The 20,546-nt window shown below is 37.3% G+C and overlaps 1 protein-coding gene across 6 annotated transcripts in view; it reads right to left on the minus strand.

The window, feature by feature from the left end:
- SYT1 (synaptotagmin 1) overlaps positions 1-20,546 on the minus strand; it is a 1,170,968-nt gene that overhangs the window by 815,117 nt on the left and 335,305 nt on the right. For all 6 annotated transcript variants that reach the window (XM_079937830.1, XM_079937831.1, XM_079937829.1 and 3 more), the window contains one exon: positions 16,944-17,053. The gene's annotated coding sequence lies outside the window, so the exon portion shown is untranslated. The remainder of the gene's footprint in view (positions 1-16,943; positions 17,054-20,546) is intronic.

The following is a 20,546-nucleotide window of genomic DNA, read 5'->3' on the forward strand; positions in this document are numbered from 1 at the left end:
GTAAAGGACCTAGAAGTCTCAAAACAATTTTAAAATGCAGAACACAACTGGAGGACTTATACTAAATTATTTAAGACAATAAAAGACACAAGGATCAAGACCATGTATTACTGAGCAACACAAGTCAGTTCAGAAACTGACTACACATATATTGCTTTATTTTACCTCTAGCTCAAAAAATATTTTATGTTTCCTTTAGCTTTCCTGTTCTGTGTTTGTGTGTGGGTAGGAGCTAGAGAGAATGAGTGTTGAAGTTGGCTGATCTTTTTAGGGGGGCATCACTTATCTAGATGACTATATGGTCTTCGTTTACCATTAACTTTATACATAAATACATATGACTGAGGAGAATTCTGATCTTATTCCATTCTTAACAAGTGTCATCTCTCAAGCAGACATCCACGGATACACTGTTTCTGGGACTATGATGTTCTCACAGCACTTTAGTCACTGGCACTTTTGAAGGGCGAGTTCTTAGAAGTTTGGTTTTGTATCACTTGGAAGCATCAGGAAAGCAAAGCGTTAAGAGTCCTGCTGTTGGCCTCAGTCAGCCCTCAGAGGAAATCCTGTTTCTTCCGCTTACTAGAAGTTTGTCCTTGGATGAGGTACTTAATTTTCCTAAGCCTTATTTGAAACTTGAGGAGTCAAACCACATCTCACAAGTTTATTTTAAGAATTAAATGAGATCTTGAGATCATTCAGATAAAGCACAGAGGAAGGTATATAGTAAGTGCTGAATGAATGATATTTATTTATTGTTATCTTTTTTTTTTTTTTTTTGCGGTACGCAGGCCTCTCACTGTTGTGGCCTCTCCCGTTGCGGAGCACAGGTTCCGGACACGCAGGCTCAGTGGCCATGGCTCACGGGCCCAGCCACTCCGCGGCATGTGGGATCTTCCCGGACCGGGGCACGAACCTGTGTCCCCTGCATCGGCAGGCGGACTCTCAACCACCGCGCCACCAGGGAAGCCCTATTGTTATCATTTTATGGCTTCTACTGCTGCTGAAGAAAAATGCCCAGATTCCTGTAGGATTTCTAGATACAATAACATCCATACCTAGGTCTGTCTATCCTTGCTTCAAACTGTATCTGGGGAGAAGTACCCCACTTGCGACCAGCAGCTCACCGAGTCACTGCTAACAAGCCTAGGTGGTACTTTTGCAAAAATTTCAAAAAGGGACTGCCTCTTGGAAGACAAACCCCTAAGAGAGTGCTCATGTTTTAGCAAGGAAACTGCACACCGGAATTGATTGTGTATATGCTTGCCTATATGACCAAGTGTCTTTGAACAAGGCAAGAATCTCAGAAACAGACAGATGGTTAGGAGGTGTCCCTCGTGGCACAGTGAGACAAAATGGGCCAAAACAAAACCCTTGCATTAGTCACTGCCTCTCTGGTTATATGCACATGTTAACACCAAAAGGATCGCTCTTCTTTTCCATTTGAGCACAGGGCTTTTGGCCAAAGGAGGACAAAGTTTCTCATGGGGAAAGGTGTTTTGGAAAGTGCAAACTTTCAGAAAGAGCTGCTTCCAGAAACTTCCAGAAAGAGCTACATTCTCTAACTTCAGAAGGTGGGAGGAGGCCAGTGATTCTTGAAGAAGCACTAGGCCCTCACGCTCGTTCCTTGTACCGAGGAGCAGGGCTGGGTGAGGGGCATGAGGGAGGAGTAGAGAGGGAAGGATTCTGAGAGAGAGCAGAGTGGTAAGATTCCCATTTGGATGACAGTTCAGGAAATCTGAAGGAATCTGAAGAGCAAATAAAAAACACAGTATGTGAAATTTCTTGATGCTAATCTAGATTACAATTTATATTTTGCATTAGACGGTGTTATGTGTATGTACAGAACTTCTGTCATAACAAAATAAATCCTAGCTTTTCACATTTTATTTTTTCTTAAACAACTTGTATGCATAATATATTAAAAGTTAAATTTACATTTTTTCTCAGAAAAAGTTATTACTGATGCATCATTCATCCACTCATGCCTAAAATTTAAAAGTATAACTACTTCTGAAAAAAATAAAGACACAAATATATGTGTACAAAACTCATATATGAGACCATCTGTATTAAATCCAGAGGCATAGCAAATCCAGGATCCAACTGTTCAGCCCTTGTCTTTCTCCCCCATCTAGAGGATGGTTATGAGGTAGCCCATCACTAGTAGCTTGGAGTAGGAGTCTCTCACTGGACCTGGCTCTCCCCATAAGCCTGCAGTAATACACTGATTACTTTGGATTTGTTTCAGTTGCATTAGAATCTGCCCCCAGCCAACCTCACTCTTCACTTTTTTTTTCTTTCCTAATCAGAAGGAAAACAAAACTCTCTCCTGCCACTCTGATCCTGTCTGATACCATTACATGGTATTTTGCTCCCCATTAGTATCTACATTTACTTCTTGCTACCATGGCAACCAGCCACTTATAGCAAAATCCTTGATACCAGGTTTCTCATTTTCCATAGATAATCTGCACTGTGTACTTTTTCCCCTTCCCATTTCAGGCCTGAAAATCTCAGTATAATCCAACTCATGCTTCTCTAACAGCATCTATTTCTTTTTTTATTTTTTCAACCTCTTTTGAACGACTGTAAACTTCTTTATAAAATAGCATCAAGTTTTTAAACAAATATAAGAGATTCCTAAACACTTCCACATTTTGCTTCCAGGAAAGCCAGTTCAGTAGCCAAGGGGTCCCTTGATTTCTAGAAACAAATACTTGGTAGCTTTTGGAAATTATACAGCCGTCTTTATATTTCAATAACATGTGGGCTTTTAAAACTAGCACTGTGACTCATTTTTGGTTTTTAGTTCACTAAATAACCCTATTCTGCTCTGTTGATATAAAAACAGGCCACTTAAAGATGGCATTTAATTTGTTCCATATAGGACAACTTACACAATTTTCTCCAAAATTTTACTGAAATTCAACTGGTTTGTTATTTAGGTTTTACTTCAATTATCCAGATGTTACATATCTCATCTAATCAGGTATGATGAAATGACCTTTCACGTTGAAGAGTCACTGTGTCCTACTATTTGACTTACAATCTAGGATTTCAGTAGTTTTGTTTTCCAAGAAATACAACAGTTTACCTTTAACTACAAGGGAGAGACAAGCAGAATTTTTCAAGAATGATGTGAGCTTTCAAAGCAAACTTCTTCTGAGAAAATGGTTTATATGGACAAGAGAGATGATTGGATTTTTACAAAGAACTATGAAGCCATTTACTATAAAAGAGAAAAAAAGCAGGAGCACAAGGAAATTGTAATTTAGGTTTATATATTAAAATACAAAGGACAGTGAAGTAACAGACTAAACTTACACAAAACAATGCCAAGAGCATACCCTATATAACTAGGATATGCTAACGTCACAGTTTTTAATGTTTTCTAAAATTTCAGACAACTTTTAAAAGGGAGAAAGGTACTGTGAATTTATAAATATCTATTTCATCAGAAAAACACAATTTCTGACAACTTTAAGTAGAGATTTAGACTACATAATCCCTAAATATCTAGATTCTTTTACAAATCAATGTTCTAGATATTTTGCTTTGCTAGATGCCAAGCAACCTGAAGTTTCTAACTACCTTCAAGTATGGAGTATCTGTTTGCGGAAATTTCTTGCCCTATGAGGTCAGGGGTCCACAACAGAAATCAGTGTGATTTGGCACACTTAGACTAAGAAATGACCTTCCTTACCTGTCAAATCCTCAAACATTAATTACCAAGGACTCAGGAGTAATAAATGCATTTTTGTACCTTCTTTTATTCTAATGTATAATGAAAAATCCTTGCAATAACTACCTTATCTTCTTCCTAATAAAAATTTCACTTCAATTATTTTAAGTTATTTTTATGCTGGAAATTTTTTTTTTAATGTTGGAAATTTTTGTGTATATTTATGTCAAACCCAGATTTTCTACAGCAATACCAGACATGGTTGTGTTGGTGGAAGGAGAAGTGGATTTGAAGATAGAATGCACAAATAGATACATGATTTAGCACAACTCGCTTTCCATTTCCATTTCTTCAAGTGCAAAAGGGTTGCTAGACATACTCTAGAAAGAGTATGGTTTCTCACCACTTCTTCCTTCCCTTATTTCACTCTAAAAGAGAGAAATAAGAATTTGGTGGATCACATTTCCTACACTGGGATGGATTAAAGTTGTTATGGGTGGAATTTTCAAAAAGTAAAGGATTACAAGGTAAATAACGATCAGGTAGAAGTGGTCTCTTCTTCTTTTCACTTATTTCAAAGTGACTAAAGTGATAAACCTTAACCATCTTTCTTTCTCTCCTTTTAGGGTCCTTTCTCTCCTGCCTTGTGGCAGGGAATCGTTTCACAAACATTTGTTGTTCCACAATGATTAGAAAAAGATGATTATAGTTCAATATCCTTACAAGTGTACCCCAAATGGAGATAAAGAGAGGGAGGGAGGTAGATAGATAGACAGTAAAATAGATCGGTCTAATCTTTCTGAGAGAGCTTTTTTAGTGTTTTAGTGCTAGCCTGGATATTAGTTCCTTGCCCTTTGTTTGGAAGAATTTTCTTCACAGAGGAAAAAAAAACAGCTATCAGAAATCATGGGATTGATACTGATAAATAAGAAAAATGTTACCATATTTGCGAAATTTTTTGTGACCACTTCCTTTCCTTTTTTCTTCCAGTTTTATTGAGATATAATTGACATACAGCACTGTACAAGTTTAAGATGTACAGCATAATGATTCGACTTACATACACCATGAAATGATTAACATAATAAGTTTAGTAAACATTTATCATCTCATATTGATAAAAATTTAAAGAAACAGGAAAAATATATTTTCCCTTGCGATGAGAACTCTTAGAATTTACTGTATTAACTTTCATATATAACATACAGCAGTGTAAATTATATTTATCATGTTGTACATCACATCCTTAGTATTTATTCATCTTATAGCTGGAAGTTTGTACCTTTCAACTGCCTTTGTCCAACGCCCCCTCTCCCTACTCTCCACCTCTGGTCACCACAGATCTGATGTTTTTCTATGAGTTTGTTTGTTCATTTGTTTGTTTTTGAAGTATAATTGACCTACAACACTATGTGATTTGATATTTCTATACATTTCAAAACGATCACCATAATTAAGTCCTGGTACAATCTGTCACCATACTAAGATGTGATATACTTAGGGACTATATTCCCCACACTGTACATTTCATAACTATGACTCATTTATTTTGCAACTGGAACTTTTTACCTCTTATCATCCTTACCTACTCTTTCCTCCCCCCACACCCCTCTCCTATGGTAATCACCTGTTCTCTGTATCTACAACTATGTTTCTGGCTTGTTATACTTGTTCATTTGTTGTGTTTTTCAGATTCCACATATAAGTAAAATCATACAGTGTTTGTCTTTCTCTAACTAGTTTCACTTAGCATGATACCCTCTGGTTTCATCCATGTAACAAATGGCAAAATTTCATTCTCTTTTTATGGCTGAACAATATTGCACTACATATATATATACACACACATATATATACACATATATATATACCATCTCTTCTTTTTCCCTTTGTCTGTTGATGGGCACTTATGTTACTTCCATACCTTGGTTATTGTAAATAGTACTGCAATGAACACGGGGGTACATATATCTTCTCTAATTAGTGTTTTCGTTTTCTTCAGAAATATACACAGGAGTGGAATTGCTGGATTAAATGGTAGTTCTATTTTTAATTCTTTGAGGAATCTCCATACTGTTTTCCGTAGTGACTGTACCAATTTACAACCCACCAATAGCGCCTAGGGTTTCCTTCTCTCCACATCCTCACCAACACTTGTTATTTGTTGTCTTTTGGATAACAGCCATTCTGATAGGTGTGAGGTGATATCTCACCATGGTTTTGATTTGCATTTCTCTGACGATTAGTGATGCTGAGCATCTTTTATGTGCCTGTTGTCCATCTGTATGTCTTCTTTGGAAAAATGTCTATTCAGATCCTCTGCCCATTTTTAAATTGAGTTGTTTTTTTGATGTTGAGTAGCATGAGTTCTTTGTATATTTTGGATATTAACCCCTTATCAGATAATATCATTTGGAAATATCTTCTCCCATTCAGTAGGTGGCCTTTTTGTTTTGTTGATAGTTTCTTTCACTGTGTAGAAGCTTTTTAGTTTGATGTAGTGCCACTTGTTTATTTTTGCTTATGTTTCCCTTGCCTGAGAAGACATATCCAAAAAAATTATAACTAAGATTGATGTCAAAGAGCATACTACCCATGTTTTCTTCTAGAACTTTTTTTTTAAAAACATCTTTATTGGAGTATAATTGCTTTAAAATGGTGTGTTAGTTTCTGCCTTATAACAAAGTGAATCTGTTATACATATACATATGTCCACATATTTCTTCACTCTTGCGTCTCCCTCCCTCCCACCCTCCCTATCCCACCCCTCTAGATGGTCACAAAGCACCAAGCTGATCTCCCTGTGCTATGTGGCTGCTTCCCACTAGCTATCTATTTTACATTTGGTAGTGTATATACGTCCATGCCACTCTGTCACTTTGAACCAGCTTACCCTTCGCCCTCCCCATATCCTCAAGTCCATTCTCTAGTAGGTCTGTGTCTTCCTTTCCATCTTGCCCCTAAGTTCTTCATGACCATTTTTTTAAATGGCGTCAGATCTTACATATAAGTATTTAATCCATTTTGAATTTATTTTTGCTCATGATGTGAGAAAGTAGTTTATCTTCTTTTTTTTTTTTTCTTGTGGTACGGAGGCCTCTCACTGCTGTGGCCTCTCCCGTTGCGGAGCACAGGCTCCAGATATGCAGGCCCAGTGGCCATAGCTCATGGGCCCAGTTGCTCCGCAGCACATGGTATCTTCCCGGACCGGGGCACGAACCTGTGTCCCCTGCATCGGCAGGTGGACTCTCAACCACTGCGCCACCAGAGAAGCCCTATCTTGATTCTTTTGCATGGAGCTGTCCACTTTTCCCAACACCATTTATTGAAGAGGCTGCTTTTTCTCTGTTGTATACTATTGCCTCCTTTGTCATAGATTAACTGCCCATATAAGTGTGGGTTCATTTCTGGTCTCTCTATTCTGTTCCATTGATCCATGTGTCTTTTTTTTGATCCAGTACCATACTGTTTTGATTACTGTAGCTTTGTAGTATAGTTTGGAATCAGGGAGTGCTATACCTCCAGCTTTGCTCTTCTGTCTCAAGGTTGTTTTGGCTATTTGGGGAATTTTGTGTTTTCATACTAACTATAGAATTATTTGTTCTAGTTCTATGAAAAATTCCACTGATATTTTGATAGGGATTGCACTGAATCTGTAGATTTCCTTGGGTAGTACAGTCATTTTAACAATAGTAATTCTTCCAATCCATGATCATGATATATCTTTCCATCTGTTTGTGTCATTTTAAATTTCTTTCATCAGTGATTTATATAGTTTTCCAAGTTCAGGCCTTTTACCTTCTTAGTTAGATTTATTGCTAGGTAGTTTATTCTTTTTGAGGCAATTAAATGGGATTGTTTCCTCAATTTCTCTTTCTGATAGTTCATTATTAGTGTATAGAAATGCAACAGATTTGTGTATATTCATTTTGTATCCTGCAACTTTACCAAATTTCTTGATGAATGCTAGTAGCTTTGGGGTGGCATCTTTAGGATTTTCTAAATATAATATCATGTCATTGGCAAATAGTGATAGCTGTAATTCTTCATTACCATTTTGGATTCCTTTCATTTCATTTTCTTGTCTGATTGCTATGGCTAGGACTTCAAATACTATGTTGAATAAAAGTGGTGAGATTGGTTATCCTTGTCTTTTTCCTGATCCTAGAGGATAGGATAGGATTTTCACCACTGAATACAATGTAAGCTATGGGCTTGCCATATATGGCCTTTATTAAGTTGAGGGATATTCCCTCTATACCCACTTTGTTGAGAGTTTTTATCGTAGATGGATGTTGAATTTTGTCAAAAGCTTTTTCTGCATCTATTGAGATGATCGTTTGATTTTTATTCTTCAATTTGTCAATGTGGTGTATCACATTGTTTGATTTGTAGATAGTAAACCATCCTTGTTTCCCTCATATAAATCCCATTTGATCATGGCATATGATCCCTTTAATGTATTACTGAATTCAGTTTGCTAACATACTGTGAAGGATTTTTGCCTCTTTGTTCATCAGTGATATTGGTCTGCAACCCTCTTTTTTTGATCACTTCCTTTCTTTCACATTTATTCTTAAAATATTTATTGAGCCCCTACTACATACTAGAATTTTTAATATAGTGGTTCTCATCAAGATTATAATTTAGAATGGGAAAAGAAAGATATTTATATATAAATAAATAGGTAAGTATATGATTATGAATTGTGCTAATGAAGCTAATATGCAAAGAAAAAGAGTAGAAACTGACATAAAAAGCCTGCTTAGATAAGGGGTTAGGGAAAACCACAGTGTGGCTACAATACTTACACCAGGCCTGAAGGATGAGAGGAGACAGCCATGCAGAGAGCAGGGCAGGAGCAGCCCAGACAGAGAGAGGAGCCTAGACAGAAACCTGAAGAAAAGTCTTGAAATGACCAAGAACTTAAAAGACCTATGTAGTTGGAGCAAAGTGACCAAGAAGAAAAGCATAGGAAGTGATTTGGGAGATAAAGGCCATGTCAAGAAGTTCAACTATTCTAAAAGTAACGGGAAGCCCTTGAGCATTTTTGAGAGAGTTCTAATATCTCTGACTACACTGTTTACTTACTTTGGTATTAATAACATAGGTCTACAACTCCCAGAACATATCCATCACACTTTCCTTAGTAAGCCTGAGCTCCTTTAAGCTGTCTTAAATGACTAACAGAAACTGAATGAACCACCAGAAAAATACTATCATTCATTGGTCTATCATCAAGAAAAACTTGACTTCAGTAGGGAATTTAGCAGACTTTTCATTTTCTGCACCAACATTGCACTCCTTCAGTGTATAGAACAGAGACATCAATATATTTGTGTATGATGTGTGATATAGGAATTTAAATTATTGACCATATTTTTACTTCCCAGATATATGGTCCTAAGACTTTTCTGCATATCAGTCGCTATAGCCTCAACTACTTGCTCAAGACTCAGTAATTTCCAGAATGTTAACCAGGACCACACATCATATTCTAAGCCTGATTACCATATTCTCCTTAGTAGTACAAATTATAATAATACTTATTAAATAGCAGTTATCACAGTTCAATTAAATTCCTCCTAACAGTAATTGCAATGAATAAGATATTTTAAACTTTTAAGCAAGCCATATTTTCTGGGAGATTTTACAGTTATCCAAATCTTGAATCAGACTACAAGTTTCCCATAATTTTTCCCCAGATTGAAAAGTGGAAAAGACATCTAAACAGTTTACTTGAAATGTCAGAACAAACTCTCCTAGGGAAGGACAGATGGAACATGTCTCAGCAGGTTATAGGCCCTACCTACTTGTGAATATGTAATAATAAGTGTTAAATATAATTAAAAGCTAAAGTAAGACAAGTAAGAAAAATAAGATCTTGGAGTGAGGATCAGGAAAATCCCAGATTTTATTGCTGCCATCTGATCACATTTCCCATAGATCATGAAAACATGAAATACTTAAGCATTTCACTGTAACGTTAATAAATGATGTTCCAAACCTTGTCTCCTGAGGGGTCATGCAATCTTTAACATTGAATAGTTCTGCTTTTGTCAAATGAAAGCAGATCATTAGATAATTAAATGCATGTGTGTGCATGCACCCAAGTGGGTGATTTATATTTTGTTTCCAACCTTCCCTGAATCCTTTTACATAATAGGGGCAGAATAAAACACATTGTAGTCCCACTGGACCATCCATAACACTCAATATACTACACTTTTCTAAGCAACCAGGACACTGTGAGACAGATTTGAACTGCTGTATTTGACCCCTTTGCAGAACACATCCCCTCGGGCTTCTCTTCATGTAATCTGTACTGGGTTTGTATTTAGCATTTAGCTGGGGCAGGCCTAACTGGCTGAGAATTGGGTAGAGAGCATTGTTCTTTATAGCTCTATAGCTGAAGACTGCCTTAAGAATCTCAATTTGGCTTTGACATTCAGACCTTAGAAAAAGAAGTAAATTCCATATCTTTAGTCTTATCATGAATCATTCGATACTCATCCCTTTGGACCTGGTCCTTAAGAAGCCCTGAATGAGGGCTTCCCTGGTGGCGCAGTGGTTGGGAGTCCGCCTGCCGATGCAGGGGACGCGGGTTCGTGCCCCGGTCCGAGAGGATCCCACATGCCGCGGAGCGGCTGCGCCCGTGGGCCATGGCCGCTGAGCCTGCGCGTCCGGAGCCTGTTGCTCCGCAACGGGAGAGGCCACAGCAGTGAGAGGCCTGGGTACCGCAAAAAAAAAAAAAAAAAAAAAAAAAAAAAGAAGCCCTGAATGAGAGGCAAAAACAGATGCTTGCCTCACATCTCACTTGACTGCTTAAAGAAAGAAATATTTCACACAAGAAGTTGTTCAACGGAAAGAGATCGATAAAATAGAAGCATAAAATCTATCTCCCTGTTCAACCAAACTGCTACAATAATTAGCATGGGGGATTTAAGAATCCTTTAGATACCTGCTGTTTTGCTTTGGAGGTCAAAACAGAAGTATATGAAAGACTTTCATATTCTGAGGGGGGGCAGTCCTGTTTTGTGGTGAACTGACACAGAGTTTATCAACTGGCAAAAGATTGCATATGAAGCTCTGCAGAACAACTTTCTGCCTCCTAGATTGAAAATACATACGAAAAGGCAACAAGATCTGCTGCCATATGAGGACAATGGTAACTTCAATGAAATTTCAATAAGACTGTTTAACGAGCTGTATGTGTTTGGTTGGAAGATTGGAAAAAGAATTTTCCAGAAATTTTCCAGAATTGGAAAAAGCCATAGGGTAAAGGGGTCATTCAAACAAAGGGAAAATGCATCTCTATACTACATATTTATTGGCTGTTTCCTCTGAGAGCTTTGATTGGATTTTCCAGCAAAACCATGCATTCTATGTTGGCAAAATGTAAAGAAGTAATAATGAAATTGAAACTTGAAATCTAAATATATTTTTCTTTCATTAGTAGGTCTAGAGGTTTACTAAGTTGCCTCAAGTCTGACTTCTAACAACCAGAAATTGGTGGAGGCCTCAGTTAACAACGGCCAACTCCAAGAGAACTTGATTTGTTTCTGCTGGTATTTGAAGTTAATATTTCTATCGCAAGGTAAGACAATTAAATAACTCTCTTTTCAATCTTAACCACGGAGGATATATTTTGTCCATAATCTTCTCATAAACAGAAGACTTACTTATGAGGGTAGTAGAAAAGTAAGACTTGACATATTTATATTTTAATTTAAAAGTTGGCCAGTGAATGCTTGATATGCAGTAGGTACAATGCCAGGCACTCCAGATTCAAAGATGGGTTCTTGTATAAGAGATCACAGGAATGGAGAATTCTAATTGGTCTCATCTAGTAGCTAGGATCAGTGATTTAGAAAATTCACGCAACTAAATTTAAGAAGAAGCAGGTGTACTGTAAGGATATATTTACTGTTATATGCTAATTATATATAATATATATCCTTATTATACATTCCATATATACACTATACATATATACTCTGATACTTTTTTTTTTTTTTAAGAAGATGTTGGGGGTAGGAATTTATTAATTAAATACTTTATTTTTGCTGTGTTGGGTTTTCGTTTCTGTGCAAGGGCTTTCTCTAGCTGTGGCAAGCGGGGGCCACTCTTCATTGCGGTGCACAGGCCTCTCACTATAGCGGCCTCTCTTGTTGCAGAGCACAGGCTCCAGACGCGCAGGCTCAGTAGTTGTGGCCCACGGGCCTAGTTGCTCCGTGGCATGTGGGATCCTCCAAGACCAGGGCTCGAACCCGTGTTCCCTGCATTAGCAGGCAGATTCTCAACCACTGCGCCACCAGGGAAGCCCCACTCTGATACTTTCTAATAGTGTATATGTGTGTGTATATATACATATACATAAAATATATATATGTGAACCAGGAACTGACAGAGGCAGCCCACAGGTCATCTCTGCTTTGCTCTCTCACTCTCCCCTTCCTTCCCTCTGCCTACTCTCTAAGCATATACTCTTTCATTCTCCCTCTGTCTACTGAAGTCTTTATCTTCTATTCCTCTTTCCTACCCTCTCAAATTTTTAGCTTTTATGAGGCTTTGCATCCACTTACCCACACAACAAATTTCCAGAAGTATAATATGTACAGGCACAGTACGTGAAATGTTAAAAAGAAAGTACAGGGACGTAAAACAGAAATTTCACTGGGTACATTAAAAAATGACAAGTATTATTTGAGTTATTGCAATAGGGGAGAGGACTTCAGTACAGAACTGAGTTCAACTCCATTAACAAAAGGCAGGAGAGTTTTTAAGCGCTGGGGTGGGGTAACTTTGAGCAGAGTTCTGAAGGGAATATGATTAACCCTAGGAAATATTTAAGGGAAGAGAATTCCAGGGAGACGTAAGAACAAGCATAAAACCCCTGAGTCAGGAGCATGCTTGATGGGAGTCCTGAGACAGAGGAGAAAGATAGTAGAAGATGAAGTCTGCGAGATAACAGGGAAGAGGCAGAACAGATCCTGTAGGGACATTGAGGTCCCTTGAGAGGGCTACAAAGGAAGGATAATAGCCTTTGACTAACTTTATAAAAGGATTACTCTGGCTACTGCATTAATAAAATTATTGTTGGCAGAGAGAAACGCAGAGGCTGGGAGACATGCAGTTGGGTGTATCTAGGAGGCATTTGGAGTCTGGAGTTGAGGGCAGTAGTGTGAACTGGAGATTAAAATATGTGAATCATCAGTGTCTAGGTGTATTATAGAATCACCTGACTCAAGTATACTAACAGAGCCAGTACAGACAGAAAAAATAATTACCTTGATGCGTGAAGACAAGGAGAAAACAGAAGCTCCAAAGGAGGGTAAGTGAGGTAGAGGGCCACTCAGGTGAGTGTGATCTCCTGAAGGACACGTGAAGAAAGTATTTGAAGGTAGAAGACTTGACTACCAGTATAATACCTCTGAATTGTCAAGGAAGAAGATGACCAAAATTTAACTTCTGCAGTGGTGGAGTAAAAGCTTGATTAGAGCAGGTTCAGGAAAGTAGAGAACTCTATGATTGTATCTATTAGAGATTATTTTATTCCAGAAAATTTTTCCACAGAAGAGAGATGAGAAATAGGACAGTAGCTAAAGGGAGCTACATGTAGATTCAGGAGAAAAATATTTATATATATTTAGAGTGAAGAAATTACAGCATATTTGTATGCCAATAAGAATGATTTATCAGAAGGGGAAAAAGATAAGGTAGGAGAGAACTGCTAGACTGGTGTTCTCCAATAAATGAGTGAGGCTAGGATTGAGTGCTCCAGTGGAGAGGTTGGCCTTAAGTAAGAATGGTCAGTTAGTACACCTGTGATAAAGGTAGGGAGGCAGGGTGTATGTACACAGATGGAAGCAGATGAGTGGATATGGAGGGGACTCATATAAGTACTCCTAGAAATTCTTTCAACTTCACTTTATGTCTCAGTTCTTTCCAACTCAATTTGGCAGGAGAACCTGTTCAGCCTATCTCAAACGTTCACACTTGGTATGCCATTGGTCCTAAGTCACAGATCACAGAGCATCCTTTGGATTTGCTGTCTTCCTGTCAGCTGGTCTGAAGATCTTGCCAGGAGAACAGAATTAGTGGTCCAAGTCATAGATCTCTATATAGCAGGGACTGAGGGGGAATAGTTTCTCTTGTTAGATCATATGACTGGCAGGTTCTGTGAATATGTCTTAGTGTATGAAGGAAGACAGATATAAACACAAATAGAGGTAACAAAGTACTGTGTGGGCTATAACATAGGATACAGAGCCTAAAAAAACAGGAGAGGAGAAAGTCATAGCAGAATGACACCAGAGCAGAAAAGAGCTGAGTCTGGAAGACTCAGTGGTAATTTTCAGAAAGATAGCCTAGAAATAGAAAAAAAATTGGAGCCAATAAATATAGATATATCATATTCTAGGAACTGCAAGTTGTTCAACACAGCAGGTGCATGAGAGGTGGGGTAGGGCTAAGAGAATGAATAAGAAGTCAGTTTAGCAAGAAATAAAGAGGTGAGAATATAAAGAGCCTTAATACCCACCCCAAAGAGTTTGGACTTCATCTTGTGTGTGACAAGTAGCTAAGATAGGTTTTTAGTCATATTAACATTTTATGAAGAATTTGCACTCTCCAGAATCTGAATGGAGGTTAAATTGTAGGTGAGAGAGACTGGAGACTATTTGGAAAAGTCCAGAAGAGAAGGGATAAGGATGAACCCTGAAATGGTAGCAGTAGGGAGGAGAGTTGAGGAGTAATGTGAGAGATTTCTTGGTCAGGGAGAGGACAGGGTCTAGAATGACTGCATCAGTAAGGGCCTGAACCACATACATGTGCTTAAAATATGGTACTTCACAGAATAAACACAGTGACAGAAGTATCTAACCTGAAAATGTTTGCTTACCAAACAGAACTCACGATAGATCAAAAATTACCCAAATAAATCATTGTCTAGAATTTAGGCCCTAAATAAAAAATACAAGACAAGAAACCCTTGTAAACTCAGACAATGCTATAGACTCAATTATAACTAATCCTTTTGATATTAAAACAGGAAATACCTCATCAACGGGGTAATCCCTCAAAAACATGTAGTAATAATGATCATACTTAACAGTATTTTGAGCTGATAGATGCATTTTCTCTTTCAGTCCTCTCTGGAGTAAGTAACGGTATTCCATTTTATAGGTGAGAAATCAGACACAGAGTGGTTAAAAAACTTGTTCAAGCTAATAATTGGTAGATCTAGTACTTACTTTCTGATATAGATACTAACAAGACTGAGTCCCAGTTTTTGAGCAACTAACTGTCTAAAAGGAAGAGACAGGTATATAAACAAATGAAACTATGCAAGGTCAACGCTAAAAGAAAGTACACGATATATATAGTGACAACTCAAGGAGGGATTATCTTAATAATATTTTAATAATACATGGAAAAAATATCAGGAAAGAGTTCATGAATCTTGGCCAAAAAATGAGCAGAGCAGATGAGAGGAAAGATAGATTAGATCAGGCCAGAGAGGATTAGAGGTATGGTAGGGCTGGAAGGTAGGCTGCAACTTGTAGGGGATCTTATTAAAAGCTGAGACAGCAGTTCTCAAAGGATGGTCTATAGACCTCTGGGGTCCCCAAGACTCTTTCAGGGTGTTCCAAAATGTTGAAATGAGTTTTGTTTGGCAGGCATTTTCTTGAAAATGAACAAAGTGAACTTGTCATTGTAAGGAAAATAACTAATAGTGTTTGTTGTCAATGACAAATTTCAAAGAAAATTAGAATTTTGGAAAACTTGTATCTGCCATCATGAACTTAACAGCATCCCAGTATACAACAATTTTTTTTTAAGAAAAAAATGAGATTTGGGATGGTATCAGTGAATGTGATTTCTTGATATTATATAGTGAAATGCATCAACCTTTGGAATATCTGTATAACGTAGTGAACCAATTTTTTCATATAATCAAAACATGGTATTACAAGATCACACATGGGTAAAAAGTTCCTTTTAAAGCGCAAGTTAGACAAATAGATTTTAATTTAAATGTCATGGGCATCACTTGAGATCATACATTTCAACTACCCTGTAAGAAACTACCATTTGTTGAGATTTGGTGTAATACCAAAGAAGGATATTCACAATTATCTGAAAAAGACTATTAAAATATTCCTTCATTTTCCAACTACATATCTCTGTGAGGTATGATTTTTGTCACATTTTTCAAACAAAACAACATATCACAACAGGTTGAATGCAGAAGCAGACAGTTAGTTGACTTTTATTAAGCTAAACATTAAACATTTTACAAAAATATTAAGCAAGGTCACTCTGCTCACTATTTCGTTTTTGTTTAGGAAAAGATATTATTTTTCATAAATATGTGTTATTTGTGTTAATATATAATAAATCTGTTGTATTTTAAATGAATTAATAATTGTTTTAGTTTCTAATACAGTAAGTACATATAGATTTGACCTACACAAGCAAAACCTTTTGCAGATCATCAATCACTTTTAAGGGTGTAAAGGGGTTAGTAGATCAAAAAGTTTGGAACCACTGTACTAAGTAAGCTGGGAAGTTTTATTTATGGCAACCAATAGAGAAATAGATTTGTACTTAGAACATGACTCAGTAAGCAGGCTGGAAATAGACTAGGAGACTACTGCCTTGGTGAAAGTTTATGGAGGTTTATCTTCTAAGTAAAACTTGGAGGAGAGGTTATTTTCTGATTTCAATTACCAAACAGATTTAAATTCAGTATGAAATGTTCCATCCTATACTGATTCTCACCCTAGTGTAAATGGTTTTGAAGGTTTTAATATATTCATTATACCTAAGAAAAAATAGTTAAGTAACAATAAAAGTTCACTGCAGACGCTCAACAGGGAAGAAATCAAGAAGGGTGGAAACTGTGTTCCGCTGTCTTAAGGTTGTTCATGTGGAAGAAAGAATTAAACTTATCTGCTCCAGTGAGCATAATGAGTTCCAGTGGTCGGAATTCGCAGGAAGGCAAATTTCAGAACCTTGTGACAATGAGAACTGTTGAAAAACAGAGTGAGCTGTCTAATTTGGCTGTTAACTCCTTGAAAAGAGCTACTATTTATAATGCTGACTTCATGCAAGCCACTCTGTTAGGCATTTGACATGGTATCAATCCATTTCATTCTTACAGTAACCCTAAGTGACAGGTATTACTACATCCCGAGTCCCTATTTTATAAATTGGGAAACAAATTTAAGAGTTTCAGTATTCACTGACTTACCCAAGGTTACTCAGCAAGCAGAGGACAAAGTCAGGATTCAAACTCAGGACTTCTGATTCTCCCCCTCGGGGCTTTTGCCACCAGCCGTTCCATGAGACATGTGACAGCAACTGTGAAGGATATTGTGACAGAATGGATTAAAAGCGCTCTGCAATTCCTTTTAAGCACTAAGATTTTTTTAACAACTTGGGGACAGGATTTTGCTATTTATCTTTATATTCTCAAACCTTTTCACAATGCCTGGAGCACAGTTTATTTTCAATAAGTTATGTGTTAAGTTAATAAATGAAAATGTTATGATTGTAAAAGTAAAAGGAATGTAAAGCACTGTTTAGAAAAGTTATGTTCTTTTTAATCATCCTAATGATTAAGAGTTGTATTTAGTACATGTCAATATTACTTGGTCTGGCTAAGTTAAAAATCACTGAAAGTCAATAACAGTGTTGAAAAACCTTCAATTCCTCAGTTCTGCATAGATATGACCTTGGGCCCAGGGGAAGTAAGTGCTTTATTAAATTGTTTTTGCATGTTGAACTGATTTGATGGAGTTTTGCATGCTGGAAAATCCAGAGCAAGCCTTTTCCTAATGTATTTTTCTCAGAAGCGAAGTTGTATGGATAACAAATGATTGGCTATTTTCAGTATCCATGAACAATCACTCAGGCAGCTCCTGTGAGGTTCGAGAGGGAGAGATCTAAGTACTTGTAAAATTAATGTGGATTGTCTCCAAATTCTTTCCTTTACTGTAGTTATGGTTTATCATATTAAGACAATATGATAGAAGAAAAGTACAAAAATACGAAGTCAGAAAGAGCTGTCCAGTTCTTTCTCTACCACAAGCCAGTGTTGAACTGTGGCTACCAGATTAAAATAGAAAATTAAATTGTTGGCCTCATGTACCCGTGGAAAAGGAGACAAACAGAACAGCAGAGACCTTTTCTGTCCATTTGTGCTTATGTATATTACCTGAAGCTTAGTCCCCTGCTAATTGTTAAGAATGTTCTCACTCCTACCCGACTCTTCCCAAGTATCTTGGCACAACCAGTTGTAAATTTCAGATGTCCAGATATGACCACTGAGATCAAAGCATTAAGTTCACGAAGTCACAATTTCCCACTTGAAGTTAAGACCTCTTTAATTCCATATGCAAATTTATGCATACAACATACAGATTTTTATGGTCTCTAGATTCTCTGACAATATCCGTAGCTCTATTGAGTAATGGCCACTGTTGGTGTGGGGTTTCACTGAGCAGATCTGGACAATAAAACCTGTGGCCAACATGTTGGCTGCCTGTCTGAAGTAATACCAGGTTATCTAGCCCTTTAGTGACACGTTTCTGAAGTTAGATCTGTCACCATGAAGCATAAAAAAAATTAATAAAATGATTTTGGGGGGGTATGTTTTGGTGAAAGATAATTTGGCAAATATATATATATTTTTTTTTTTAATTTCTGAGAAGGGAAAAATATTTGAAAGAGCACAGTGTCCAGCTGTGCAGAGAATGATGTACTTGCAATTTAGCAAAACTGAAAACAAACAAGCAAAAAAGTCAGTAAAGATGTGCATTGCTCTTCTTAGAATCCAGTTTGGCAGGTATTTTTAACTTTGGTGACAAGGCTTTCTGAAAAGGCCCAAGAGACAGCTATGCACAGAACAATGGAACTTAGAGATATAAACTAAAGAGACAGGGGTGCAGGGAAGTTCTTCCCCTCTGTTGAAAGCTTTTGAGGCAACTATTTTAATTTCTCTTAAAAAATGCACATGCTGAGTGGTGTCTCAAAGCCTACCGAACAGTGTTATCAGATTGAAGGCACTTTAGACCTCTGCGTATCAACAGAACAGTCATTTGTAGCAAATTCCATGTTGCTTAGTGAAAAATGATGGTATATTTGGGGGAGCATTCAGAGACTGGATCCCTCAAATTACAGATCATTTGGGTTAGAATAGATCCCTGGATGGTTCTTCCTAAGTCACTCTGCTGGTCCCTGACCTCTTCCTCATACTGCAGTAAATCTCAGTGATTGGCTATGGAGAACGGTCTCAATCCCCTGTAATGCTCTTCCCCTTCAAGGCCACCCTAATTATTCCCCTGCTACTGCCATCTCCACTTGCTTCCCAGGTGGTGTGTGCTCTCAGGTATGCTCTGATGCCTCCCTGCCATATGCCCACTACAAGTCAAATGAGTACTGACAAGGCAACGTGGGGGACAACTCCTGAATCCTTATGGCACAGATGTGTAGTGTGAATTTTTTTCTCTTTCATCTTTTTTATTTTTTATGTTTCTTTACTGAAGTATAGTTAAGTTACAATGTTGTATTGGTTTCAAGTGTATAGCAAAGTTTTTCAGTTATACATATATATAGTGAATTTTAAATACAGTTCAGCTTACAGTACTTCATTTTTGCAAGCTTTATTGTTCTAAGACAAACCTCTCTTCTTCTTTCAAACAGGGAATTCAATTTATGTCCAAAATGTCACTATCTAGCCACACATAGCCACATGACATTTTATGTCATTTAGGGAATCTAGGATTCTAGGGGGAAGTCCACGAACTCACTTTTATTCTTTTATTGTCCTCTTTCTTTCCCTCAAATATCTCCAATGCATTGATGTTCCAATCTATGTAACTTTCATTTAAAACAAAAAAATCTGAGAGCTTGAACACATGTAGAAGCTGATATCCTGCAGTTGGCCTGAATTCAAGTACTGAGAAAAGAACTGAAGTCTAGACATTTCCCCTATCTTGTCACTAAAATCCCCATGAAACTGGTAGGCTTATTTCAGCATCTGTTGCAATAAAACTTGATATAATAAAAAAGTGTTAAAAATGAATTTTTAAATAAGTAGTTAATGATGTTTGAGGAGCTGGTTATTCCAGTGAGTAGGTTTATAATGCAAGCATATTTAAAAGTGGTAAAGATATTTTCGTATTTTTAGGATATTTTCCTATCCTAATTAACAAAAACATTCTCATTAGGACATTTATGACCAACTACCAAATCAAGGGGCATTGGAAAGACAGAGGCAGTAGGATTAGAAACTTGTCATACATTAAGGCTTAACAATGTAGAAATTCAAATTTCTACTGAATTTCAGGATATTTCCACCATGGTAAGAATGTCAATGGAGTTAAAAAATACTGTTTTCTTTTGGAAGACTCTGGCTGGGAAACTGGGCAAAACTGAAGGCAGACAATCTGGTTTCCAGCGTCTCATTTTGGATCTTTCAATCACTCCCTCCTCCTCTCATCTTCTCCCTAACTGTCTCTCTAAGAGCCTAGCCTTTAGTGAGTGTGTTTGGTTGGCACTAAAGACTCTTAACACGGTCCTGGTATTTGTTCGGCCATCCCTGCCACATGGGTCTATCTCTTAGTCTTCTAGTTGATACCTTGAGGGAAACCCCAAATACGATGGCACCTGATAGGCCTCCAAGTCCATATACTGCAAAATACCTTTAAAATCCATGAAATCTGTTCAGCTTCAACAGTGACTATTTCAATCTTCTCAGTTCTTTGAAACAGAATACGTTCTTACTAGAACCCCATCTGAATTTGTATATTCTTCAAATACGTGTACTTAATTTCCAGATGCTCAAACATTT

The sequence above is a fragment of the Stenella coeruleoalba genome (assembly GCF_951394435.1).
Source record: "Stenella coeruleoalba genome assembly, chromosome: 11".
Classification (NCBI taxonomy): Eukaryota; Metazoa; Chordata; class Mammalia; order Artiodactyla; family Delphinidae; genus Stenella; species Stenella coeruleoalba.